The 13,592-nt window shown below is 33.1% G+C and overlaps 1 long non-coding RNA gene across 1 annotated transcript; it reads right to left on the bottom strand.

The window, feature by feature from the left end:
- Positions 1-4,867: 4,867 nt before the first annotated feature.
- LOC111473714 lies at positions 4,868-5,425 on the bottom strand. Its single transcript, XR_002715753.1, has 3 exons — positions 5,349-5,425; positions 5,058-5,175; positions 4,868-4,951 (listed from the first exon to the last, which is right to left on the bottom strand). It is a non-coding gene; the product is annotated as an uncharacterized LOC111473714 (long non-coding RNA).
- Between the last annotated feature and the right edge of the window lie 8,167 nt (positions 5,426-13,592).

The raw sequence follows: 13,592 nt of genomic DNA, 5'->3' as shown, positions 1-13,592 counted from the left end.
ATGGAAGGTGGAGGATGGATGCTTAAGTAGGATGGATCATGAAGTGGAACAACAGGAGTCGAAGGAGCTAATGTTGAAGTTTGTGAAGCTGATGAAAAAGGAAAATCATCTTCACAAAATTTAACATCACGGCTGATAAAGAATTTGTGAGATTGCATGTCATACAATTTGTAACCTTTATGACCACAAGGATATCCTACGAAAACACAAGGAATTGTCCGAGGTTCAAATTTTTGCTTAGGATGTACTATAGTTGCATAACATTTACAACCAAAAACTTTAAGATGATGAAATGTAGGTGATCGTTTGTAGAGTGCTTCAAAGGGTGTCTTGTTATATAACACTGGTGATGGCGTTCTATTTATAAGATAAACAGCCGTTAAAACGCACTCTCCCCAAAAATTAAGTGGAACCTGTGACTGAAAAAGAAGAGACCTAGCTACATTTAGGATATGGCGATGCTTACGTTCTACGACTCCATTTTGTTGTGGAGTATAGACACAAGTGCACTGAAATTCAATACCACAAGAAGTAAAGAATGGTTGCAAAGATAGGAACTCAGTCCCATTGTCTGATCGAACTATCTTGATAGTAGTATGAAATTGAGTTTGAACAAATTTAACAAAGTTCATTAACAAATGATGTACTTCTGACTTATGTTGCATTAGAAAAACCCAAGTACATCGAGTAAAATCATCAACAATAGTGAGAAAAAAATGCAAACCAGAATGGGTAGGAATTTTATGTGGTCCCCAAACATCACAATGTATCAGATCAAAGGCAGAATGGGTTGTTATTGAACTTCTTGGGAAAGACAACCTAGTTTGTTTTGCTAACGGGCAGATACTACATTATGAGAATAACTCGCATTATTAAGATGCAATTGATCAGCTAGAAATTTAAAACGAGAAAAGGAAGGATGACCTAGACGTAAATGCCACAAATCAGATGACTGAGATACTTGATGAGCTGAAGATTTGATTGGAGATGAAGAAATATGATAGAGACCTCCAAATTGTTAACCCGAGCCAATCATCTTCCCCGTAGCCAAGTCCTGCATAACACAAGAATCAGGATAGAAGGTGACATAACATTTCAAGTTATTGGTAAGTTTGCTGATCGACATTAGGTTTAAATTGAATGAAGGCACACATAAAACGTTGTTTAACTTAAGGTTAGGGCTAAGGGAAATATTGCCAGTATGTGACACACGTGCTGTCTCTCCATTAGGCAAATTTATTGTAGACATGATGGCAGCCTTTGGATCAGTCATAACAGAAGATTTTGATACTATATGATCCGTAGCTCCACTATCGAGAATCCATGAATTAGAACTCGCAGAGTTAACAGATAATGTAGATATGGGAAACAAACCTGCAACATTGATGTGATTGTTAGAATTACCAGAAGGGTTTTGATTGATTGCAGATAAGGCTTGTGCTATCTGTCGTAATTGCTTAGAAGAAAAATTTGAAATGGAATTATGTGACTATTCTTCTGTATTCAACTGTGAAACATCGGCCATATTTGCAGATAATCGGTATCCACGATGATTGTGTTGATTGACTTGTCTTGTCCTCGTAGAATTATTTTTTTGTCGACACCGATTTTCTGTATGTCCCCTTCTATCACAAAACTTACAATGAAACTTAAGAATTCGACACTCATTGATTGTATGACCACTTTTATTGCAGTGTTCACACAATTTGTCCTTGGCGAATTTTGAATATGTTGTTTTCTTCTGCACTGCTGATGCAATCGAGAAATTCTCAGTAGGTTCAGAAGTTACCTGTCGCTGCATCTCTTCTTGTACAAGTAATGAATAAGCTTGCCTCACATTAGGTAATGGAGACATCATCAATATGTTAGATCTCACCTTTTTATAAGACTCATTAAGCCCCATGAGCAATTGCATCAACTTGTCTTCTTCGCGTTGATCAATATGTATTTGACGTTGATTACACGTAAATGGTGTGCGGTACGCTTCCAGTTCATCCCAGAGTGCTTTGAGCTTGGTGAAATATGTTGACAGTGCCATGGTTCCTTGTGACATTGTTGCTATCGAGTTTTGTATTTGAAAAATTGCTGGAGCATTTTTTTGTGAGAATTGATCGCGAAGATCAACCCACACTTGATGAGCTGTCTTGACGTGAATAATGCTTTTAGCGATATTTGCTTCAATAGAATGAGTTAACCAAGATATTATCATACTGTTGCACTGATTCCAAAGTTCGAATTCGGTTGAATTTGCATCTTGGGGCGGTTCCTCAATTGTGCCATCAATGAAGCCAATTTTCTTCTTGGCAATAAGAGCATGCATAACTGATTTACTCCAGGATTGGTAATTTGCTCCATTTAATTTGATTGGAACAAGTGAATATCCTGGCTGATCAGAGCGATGCATATAGTAAGGATGTGTCAAATCAACATCCGAAATTTTAAAGCTGGATTTGGCTGATTCCGCCATAAAGAAAATTTTGATATTCAAGAACACCACGATCGATGCTCTGATACCATGTTAAGAAATAGAAATAGAAAATAGAATTGGAAAAGTGTATATACTTCATTTAGGTTTACCACGTTTAAATAGATACAAACTATTAACTAATACCTAAAAATAGACTAAATCTTGTAAATAAATAAAATACACGATTAATCAAATTTATACTAACAACTTCCTAAATATATCATATATATTCTAACTAATATATCTCCAAAATATTCTCTTAATAACTTGCATCCAAGGTTTCATGCATTCACTGTGATATAGTTTGAAACCAATATCCAAGGCTTCTGACATTTCAAGCAGTGTAGTGTAAGAACTGCATTTAAGGCTTCAAATGTTCTTAGCAGCATAGTTTGAAAACCTACGCTCAAGGCTTCACACATTCCAAGCGATATAGTCTGAAATCTATCCAAGACTTCTTACGTTCCAAGCGATGTAATCTGATAACCTAAGCTTAAGGTTTCATATGTTAGTTTGAATACCTATGCTCCAGGCTTCATATGATCTAAGCAATGTAGTCTAAAACTTGTCGTGAGCTCCACTCCTTGTGGTTTTCTTCAAACTTCTTCCTTAGGTCCAAAAATTGCATGGAATATATCTTACACAATTAATTTGCTTGGAGCCTTGAATTGAATTTCTAAGCTTTTCTCGAACTCCTTCAAAGGAAAATTAAATTCGCTTACAAGTTGGGTGCATTTTCCGCGTTTGGTTACTTCACCAAACTTGTGAGTAATATTATTTGGAAGGTGTAAAGAAAAGTTTGAAGGAAAATGATAGAAGGCTCTCAAATTTTGAAGAAATCAAAGAAAGGAAACCAAGAAACTAAACATGGATAGTTCGTGATTGAATGCTCTACTTTGCTCGACTTTTGTTTCAAATGAAAAGTACTTCAAACTTTATAAAAAAGTAAATGAACATTGAAATGAAAGCCTCGACATTGCTTTGATTTTATGCAAGCAACTATTGTAGCACATTAGATTATCTAATTTTTATGGTCTTTTCCTTAATTCTTTTAATCTTCCGGGGTAGTTTAGTTATTTGCCATTTTTGAACATTTTATTAATATTTTTCAAATAGTTTAATCATTTTATGGCCTTTTCCTAATTCTTTCAATCTTCAAGCTAGAGCTCAATAGGAGACACATATAAAGATATAGGAAGATTTTAAGGACGCTTATAGCGACCAGCGACTCCTCCATACCTATTAGACTTCCCTAAAATTAGTGAAATATAGGGAGACTCAAATTTATGTGCAGAAGGCGAATTGATGAGTTGGACCTTGGAGACTAGGAAATGAGACCATAAGTACTCCCTGAAATCAACACACTTTGAAGGGTGACTTACACCCTTGGAATAGGAATATGTAGTGTGTATATGGACCTTAAGCGTCTGAAAGGGCTAGAAATGAACCGAAACCATGGATTTTGTCGACTCTTGGACCCTGATGGAGCATGAGTTAAGAAACATAATTTTGATAAGAGCCTACAAGTAGGTGTTTACTAATTATTTTTATACTGATTCTTACTATTCTTTGTTTACAGACAGACAACTAGAGAACTTTTTAATGAGTCATTCAATTTTTATGTCATTTTTAATAATACTTTAATGTCATACTCTCGAAACTCTTATTATTTTGTAAATATTTTTGCTTTAAATATCATTACGTGATTTGAATTTTTAACACTTTTTATTTTTGTAAATATTAAACTATAATTTATTTATAAAAGTAAAGAAGAAAATTACGTTGGGCATAAGAATAATATGTATTAAAGAAGAAAATTAAGTTGGGCATAAGAATAATATGTATTAGAAATTGTAATAACATGATAAGACTATGTAAATCAGAATAGAAGAAATGAAATTTTCAAACATTAATTTGTTAATTTTACCCATCAAGCATGTATTCAATTTAGGAAAGTTATTTAGAACCCTAACTTAGTATGTATTCTCTTTAGAAAAGTCATTAATTTTTAAGCGACCAGGATACTACCCTAACTCAAAAAGAGCTCAAAGTTAGCCCTTGATTTTTAAACAATCAAGTTGTTATCTCACGATAAACTTTAGACTAACACTTGATTTTAAGTAATATGTTAAGACTAAGTCTCCAAGTTTTGGTTGATCGTGGTTTGTTCCATTGACCATGTTAGTTGTGGGATTTTCTATTGCTTTCTTGTCTAATACAACTTTTTCAATTATGCTATTTGAGGTGGAATGTATGTTCTATGTACTCAGGCATTTGAGGGTTTGCTTAATTTCTAGTTATTGACATGGATTGAAAAATTCATAAAATTAATTTATATTAAAAGTAATCATTATTGAAAGAGTAGAAACAAAATAATATATAACTTAAGTGCTACAATTTAAATAAGAATACAATTACTCTAGCTTCGATTCCAATGACCTTCACAGCAACGTCGTCATCCGTACAAGGGTACCTTACCTTTTCCTAAAAAATAAGAGTAGAACATGATTGGAGTGTTTTATGATATATTCACTGAGTAAACTCACTATTGAGATTAGGAAATGCAATTATATGTAATAATGATTGAGACCTATCCTTTAATTATCATCATGGTCTTGGTCTCACTTTCAAGTTCCGGCTGAAATTGGATGTGATATACTGCTCTACATACGACCCTTGCATGCGTGCATGGACTACCAAGCGAGTTCCTATACGTATCATTTGACCTAGCATTCAACTAGTGTACCCTCACGCCACAAAAAAAAAAAAAAAAAAAAAAAAAAAAAAAAAAAAAAAAAAAAAAAAAAAAAAAAAAAAAAAAAAAAAAAAAAAAAAAAAAAATGACATAAATCATGGCATATACGTATGTTGCAGGTCATACCTCTGTTCTTTCACAAGATAGATTTCATGAATAACATACTTTATTTAACAGTATTTCATAATCTTGACATAAACATGTTAACATGATGTGTGTAGCATAACAAACCAAGAGAATGAATTAATGCATTTAAGCGAGGACAACCGTCTTAAGCAAGTAATTTCTATACCCTAAGAATTAAAGTTAAGGATTTGAAAACAACCGTCTTAAGCAAGTAATTTCTATACCTAAGAATTAATTTAAGTTAAAGGCATTTGAAAAAGGATTGGAAAAGAAAAGGCAAACATAAAAACTAAAAATGAAATTTTTTTCCAATTTATAAGGAACTTTCCACATTTTTTATTCATTGTCTAGAATGAATTTTAATATGCTCAAGAAAGGAAAAATGACCATCAATATTCCACTCAAATTTGTGGGATTATGTGGGATTATGTGGCAAACATGCAAGTTTAGTTAATTCAAATCAACAATTAATTTAAATAATTAATTTCAAATCAAAATAATATTAAATGATTAATTAAACAATTTAATTAATATTTAACTTTAAATCAAATGTCAATCCCAATTCATAATTAAAATATTTAAGTCTTATTTAAATATTTCCAATTCCCTCTTTTTGTTTAATTCATAATTAAAACAAAATGCGGTTAAATATATCGTATATATTTAGCTTATATTTCCTAATTTGAATTCGAACAATTCGAACTCACTCGTCACACTGTTCTAATGTTTAGTCCGATATGAGCTAGCAGGGGGACCTAATGAACCTACAGATCATGGGCTCCAACGAAACAAGATTAACCAACTAAACTCATTAGCCTTGTTAACCAACATTCATTAATTGCTAGGACACTCCACTATAGCCTAGTAGTTCCACTCCCCTTACTATAGATATTTTTTTGTTCATTTGACATAACCATGATTAGTAAGTCGATCCTTCACAGGTTGTTCGTAACTAAAACTGGGTCAATTTACCGTTTTACCCTAAAGTTACTTCTTGTTCATTAAGTCCCACTGATCCTCTAATGAACAATTGGTTTGTGGTTCAACCCCCAAACCGAATCCCTCTCGGGCCAATGAGAGGGTGGGGCCCCTTGTTCAAGACTTGGAGTCAGTACTTAAGGGAACAACCTCTCAACTATCCTTAAAAGCACTGATCCTCTAATGAATAATTCCATCTTACACCCTATGTCCCCAACTATTCACCCAGTCTTACCCCCTGAAATGGGTGGCTTATTGAGTCGGCGAACTCGGGGCACTCTCACCCATGCAAATCTAAGGATAATTCTGAATAAATAAGAGTTCAAAGTTAGCTCTAGATTAAGATCGAGTTACCTAGGTCATCAAATGGAAAAATCAGTCTTAATAGTAAACGACATTATAAAGTGAGTGGTTTTTTTCATGACCTGATCTTACACAATACTTATTGCATAGGTCGTCCCTACTCATTGTATAGGACGCCCCCACTCACATTTCTCCACATGTACAATTTAGTGATCACATTGTTTATATCATATACAAAAGTGGTCTGCATCCATTATGTCCCCAAAATAAGTTACTCAGCCTTATCCCTTTACTATAGATCATTTTGACTATATACTTGAACTTGATCCTCTCTTATGTCTCTACATATAGTTCAAGTAATCGTACTATAGCCAGAGTGTTCTTAGTTTATTGGATGTAGATTAATTCACTTTATTCAATAGCAATCTTTACTAAATAAACATCAATAATAACTTTATTGAAAACATAATATGCTTTTGTTTACAAACTATGAGTTTTAGGCCATAAAATCCAACACAATCAACGTCAAATACATGTTGATCAACGCGAAGAAGACAAGTTGATGATGACTCCATTACCTAATGTGAGGCAAGCCTATTCATTACTTGTACATGAAGAGATGCAGCGTCAGGTAACTTTTGAACCTACTGAGAATTTCTCGATTGCATCAGCAGTACGGAAGAAATATTCAAAATTTGTCAAAGACAAATCATCTGAACACTACAATAAAAGTGGTCATACAATTGATGAGTGTCGAATCTTTAAGTCTCACTGTAAATTTTGTGATAGTAGGGGACATACAGAAGATCGATGTCGATACAAAAATAATTCTGGAAGGGCTATACAAGTTAATCAATGCAACAATCGTGGACATCGATCATTTGCAAATATGTCCGATGTTTCTCAGTTGAATACAAAAGAACAGTCACCTAATTCCATTCCAAATTTTTCTTCTAAGCAATTACAACAGTTAGCACAAGCCTTATCTACACTCAATCATCGTTTTTCTGGTAATTCTGACAATAACATCAATGTTGCATGTTTGTTTCCAGTATTTGCATTATCTATTAACTCTACAAATTCTAATCCATGGATTCTCGATAGTGTAGCTACGGATCATATTTCTAGTATTTCTAGTATTTTCTTTTGTTATGACGGAACCAAAGGCTGCCACCATATCTACAATAAATTTGCCTAATGAAGGGAAAGCACATGGGTCACATACTTGCAATGTTTCTGTTAATCCTCACCTTAAATTAAACAATGTTTTATGTGTGCCTTCATTCAATTTAAACCCAATGTCCATCCGCAAACATACCAATGACTTGAAATGTTATGTCACATTCTATCCTGATTCTTGTCTTATGCAGGACTTGGCTACGAGGAGGATGATTGGCTCGGGTAAACAATTCGGAGGTCTCTGTCATATTTCTCCATCTCCAATCAAATCTTCAGCTGACCAAGTATCTCAGTCATCTGATTTATGGAATTTACGGCTAGGTCATTCTTCTTTTTATCGTTTTAAATTTCTAGCTGAGCCATTGCATCTTAATAATGCTATTTTTTCTCATAACTATAGTATTTGCCAATTAGCAAAACAAACTAAGTTGTCTTCTCTCATAAGCTTAATAACAATTCATTCTGCCTTTGATTTGTTACATTGTGATGTTTGGGGACCACATAAAATAACAACTCATTTTGGTTTGCATTTTTTTCTCACTATTGTTGATGATTTTACTCGATATACTTGCATTTTTCGTATGCAACATAAATTATAAGTACATCATTTGTTAATAAACTTTGTTAAATTCGTTCAAACTCAATTTCATACTATTATCAAGATAGTTAAATTAGACAATGGAACTGAGTTCATATCTTTGTAACCATTTTTTACTTCTTGTGACATTGAATTTCAGCACCCTTGTGTCTATATTCCACAACAAAATGGAGTCGTAGAATGCAAGCATCGTCATATACTAAATGTAGCTAGGTCTCCTCTCTTTCAGTCACAAGCTTCACTTAATTTTTGGGGAGAGTGCATTTTAACTACTGTTTATCTTAATAATAGAACACCATCACCATGGTTAGCTAACAAGACACCCTTTGAAGCACTCTACAAACGACCATCTACATTTCACATCTTAAAGTTTTTTGGTTGCAAGTGGTATGGAAATGTAGTACAGCCTAAGCAAAAATTTGAACCTCGAGCAATTCCTTGTGTTTTTGTAGGATATCCTTGTGGTCACAAAAGTAACAAATTGTATGACATGCAAAATAAAAAAATAAAAATTATTAGTCGTGATGTTAAATTTTGTGAAGATGATTTTTCTTTTTCATCAGCTTCACAAACTTTGACATTAGCTCATTCAACTCCCTTTTTACCGCTTCATGATTCATCCTACTCAAACATCCATCTTATTCCTCCCCCACCTTCTATTCCTTCACCTACTACTTCGTCGTCTACTCTGTCTTCTATTCCCTCTCTAGATTCACCCACTAGTTCTAATCTTATCCCACCTGATACATCAGTTCCACTCCGACATTCTACTCTTACCAAACAGCTTTTAGCTTGTTATAATGATTATAAGATGTCTTATGGAGCCAATCATTTAACCTCTAGCTCAAGTCCAAACACTGGCACTTGGTATCCCCTTCATCATTACCTTTCATTCTCTCGTTTTTCTCCAACTTAATGTACTTTTCTAGCCCAGACAGAACCTAAAACCTATGATGAGGCAGTTGGTGACCCATTATGGCAGTAGACTATGAATGATGAAATTTCAGCTTTGGAACGTAATCATACATTGTATCTCGTTCCTCTACCACTTGGCCATAAAGCTATTGGCTGTCCTTGGGTGTAACGATTAAACACAACTCTGATGGTTCTGTTGAACGTTATAAAGCTCGACTGGTAGCAAAGGGATACAATCATGTTGAGGGTGTTTATTACAAAGTGACATTTTCTTCTACAACAAAACTTGTTGATGATAATCTGTTGCTAGACAATGATCTCAAAGAAATTCAATATCTCAAGACTAGTTTACTCGAGAAATTCCTTATCAAAGATTTAGGGAATTTGAAATATTTCCTAGGCATTGAATTTTCTAGGTCTAGAAAAGAAATTTTTGTCTCAAAGGAAGTATGTTCGAGACATTCTTCAAGACACAGGTCTTACAGAAGCACGTCCAAAAAAAATTTCCTATGAAGCAAAATCTGAAACTTTCTTTAACAGAAGGAGAGAAGTTGAATGACCCAAGTAAATACATCCAGTTGATTGGCAGATTAATATATTTATCCGTTACTAGGCCTGACATAGTGTATTCAGTTTGTATGCTTAGTCAATTTATGCATGAACTAAGAAAAGCGCATTGGGAGGTAGCTCTTCGAGTTCTGAGATACATCAAAGGTACTCTTGGTCAAGGACTTCTACTACCATCTAAAAACACCTTAAGATTACAAGCATATTGCGATTCATATTGGGTTGTCGAACTTCCAAACAATCTATTTTTGGGTTCTGCATTTTCCTTCGAAATTCAATTATTCCTTGGAAGTCTAAAAAACAAACCAATGTGTTCAGATCATCAAAAGAAGACGAGTATCGAGCTATGGAAAATACTTGTTTAGAGTTAACTTGGTTAAGATACATTCTTCAAGACTTGAAAGTTTCACTATCAGAACCAGCATTATTGTATTGTGATAATCAAGTAGCATTACACATAGTAGTCAATCTAGTTTTTCACGAATACTCGAAACACATAGAAGTAGATTGTCGTATAGTTCATGAAAAATTACAAGTTGGAATCATCAAACCATGTTATGTTTCGACTAAAATGCAATTGGCAGATATTTTCACTAATACTTTGGGAAGACAACAATTTGATTTTTTGAAAGACATGTTGGGTGTGATTGACATACCTTCTCCAACTTGAGGGAGACTATTAAGATATAATATTTTAATAATATATTATAATAATTAGTTGTGGAATATATTTCTATATTCGTTATTAGTTAATATTTTTTCCTCTATGATTTGATGAGTAGTATATTTTATTTTATTCTCAAGATTTAATTAGTTTATATTTTCCCTTATTGTTAGGTATTAGTTGGTAGTTTGTATCCTATTTAAACCTTGTGAATATTAATGAATAGGTATTAGTTGGTAGTTTGTATCCTATTTAAACATTGTGAATATTAATGAAGATTGCGCTTTCGATCCCAATTCTATTTCTCATTCTTAAGAGAACTCCAAGTCAGAAACAAAACTAAGGGGCCTAAGTACTTACAACAAAAACAAGAACAAAAAAAGAAAGAGTGCGGTATCCTAGCATATGAATGACATGATTAAGAGCCTACAAGTAGGCTACTTGATGAGTCTTGTACTCCTTCCTTATTTTGCATTTTTTTTTTCAAGTAATGAGAAGCTAGTCGAGGTTGGGAGCCGACTCTAGAGCAGGTGTCATAGACAAGCCTCACCCGTCGTCTTCAACCCATATGATTTGAAATGTTTTGTGTTCATTCCTTATTTTGTGTTTTAACTATTGTATTGCGTTTGAATTACTCATGTATGACCACTATCTTGTTTTAAGTAATGTTATGTTTTAAATACTGTTTGTTTTATTTCGTGAAAGTTTACCCGTGTTTTTAGAGTATCGAGTGAGCCCGATCCTTACATATGATGACCAGATAAAAGGTTCGTTGAGCTAGCTCATGAGACACTATGAAAATTAGACTAGGTGAAGGACCCGAATGACCATAATATAAAATTAATTTCTATATTATACTTTTATATTTTTAATTCAAAATTTTAGATAGCAATAACTGAGAATGAGTTTCAAGCCTATATTTTTCAATTTACAAAATAACACATTATGAATAGATTCTATTTTTATTATAAACAATTTAATAAAAACAATAAAAAAAACAAGAATTAATTAATAATAGCTAATCCCTTCCCTCCCACAAACTCTCATACAACTATTGCCCTAAATTGCTCAACAAACTCCTTCTCACAAAAACATATGTTACAAAAAGAAAAAAAAAAGAAGAAAGAATTAGAAATACAAACAAATGAGTTAGTTTAATTATTTATTTATTTATTTATTTTTGGGTTATTACAGATCAACTCTTATCTTCCATTACACTCTTTTTCAACTATAAAAAGTGAAACAAATCAAGCTCAAATGTGTTCATACCCCTCTCTTTTCCTCTCCCATTTCAACTATATGAGTTTATTTTCAACACTTGTACTTTCTCTCTTAATTTCATTGTTCTTTGCTAACCAATTCAATTCCATCCAAGGATCATTCATCCAAAACCCAAATATTATGGTCAAGATAACAAATGCTCTAAAATCTAAAAATCAGCTCACTATTCACTGCAAATCTGGCGATGGTGACTTGGGAGTCCACAAGCTGACACCTTGGGCCAGCTACGACTTCAGTTTTCGTCCAAACTTATGGGGCACGACATTGTTTTATTGTTCCTTCCAATGGCCTGGCTCGTTTCATTACTTCGATGTCTACATAGATAAAAGAGATAGAGATAATTGTGAAAGTAGTCTATGTTCATGGCATATGCGTGAGGAAAATGTCTGTATGTTCAACTATAAAACCGATAATTATGATATTTGCTACAACTGGTCAGGTAAAAAATCCATATAACCATAAATTTGAAAGTTTGATTTTAATATTGAAATGAATAAATGTTTTTGATATGTTGTTATGTGGAGTTTTTTTTTTTTTTTTTTGCTTTAAAGCTTGATATGATTAGTACGAGTGAAATATAAACGATGTTAATTACCTATCGACATTAATTATAATACGAAAATTTGTTAACTTATTTTGGTCATGGTTGATAATCAAAACAACCCTATGAGATGCGAAATTGCATTAGAAGGATTTTGACGTAGAGTAAATGTAAGGTAGAGCCTTAGGCTTGGCCTAGAGTAGAGGCACGTTGGTTAGAGTTGTTACATGTATGATTAAACAAAGTTTAGTTTCTATATAAGTCATGTTCGGTTAGTGACCAACCTTGTCTAAAGTCTAATGAAGCCGTAAAGTCAGGTAAAAATAAGGGTTTTCATGATTGTGTCAAAACCGTGACGTTGTATGGTTGAAAATGTACGACTGAGACAGTATTCAAAAATGATAACAAAATGTACAGGGAGTTCCATCGAATCAAGTACACAACCAATTGTTATTAGAAGACAGTCATGGGAGTAGTAGTTCCATTTATTGAAGTTCCCAACTTTGAGAGAAATTAATGGAAAATGTTGGGTTTATATAAGGAAATGATAATACACATATATGATATAAAAGACACTTTACATTATGTCATAAACGATAAGGAAATCATATATACATTTTCATTGAGAAATGACATATTAGAGAGGGAAATACGGACTTCCCATAATAAGGCATTTCTCAACTCCATCATAGATCGTAAAAGAACAATTTAAAGGTTCATTATTTAAAAAAAAAAAAAATTAAAACCAAGGGTTTCCAAAATTTCTAATTTATTTTGGATTAGAAAAAACAATAAATGAGGTTTTCAAATAGTTATCAAATTGTTCCGTCATTTAATAAAAAAAACAAGAACTATTTCAAATGAACCTTATTTAACTGATCTAGATCTCTTAGTGGTCGTTTGGTTTAAGGTTTTGTTTATGATGCTTATAAATCAAATAATTATATTTGGTGTAGTATGGAAAATGTTATAAGAAAGAGTGAACCTCACATATTCATGATAAGTAGATGTACGACATAGAGACTAGTAAAGAGTTAACCAATTCATCTTAGGATCATGTATAAAACAGTGATTGATAAATACGATTTGGGGAGCCAAGTGATGAGATATGATGTAACACCCCCCAAAAAAAATAAAGGAAGTTAGCTCCAATAAGAACTAAGGATTCAAGGAAAGAATTTAAGAGGATCAAGCAAGGACAAGAGTTTTCAAGTCATT

This window comes from Cucurbita maxima, unplaced genomic scaffold (assembly GCF_002738345.1).
Source record: "Cucurbita maxima cultivar Rimu unplaced genomic scaffold, Cmax_1.0 Cma_Scf00147, whole genome shotgun sequence".
Lineage (NCBI taxonomy): Eukaryota > Viridiplantae > Streptophyta > Magnoliopsida > Cucurbitales > Cucurbitaceae > Cucurbita > Cucurbita maxima.
The sequence above is the reverse complement of the archived record's forward strand: the minus strand, read 5'-3'. Positions and strand labels throughout refer to the sequence as shown.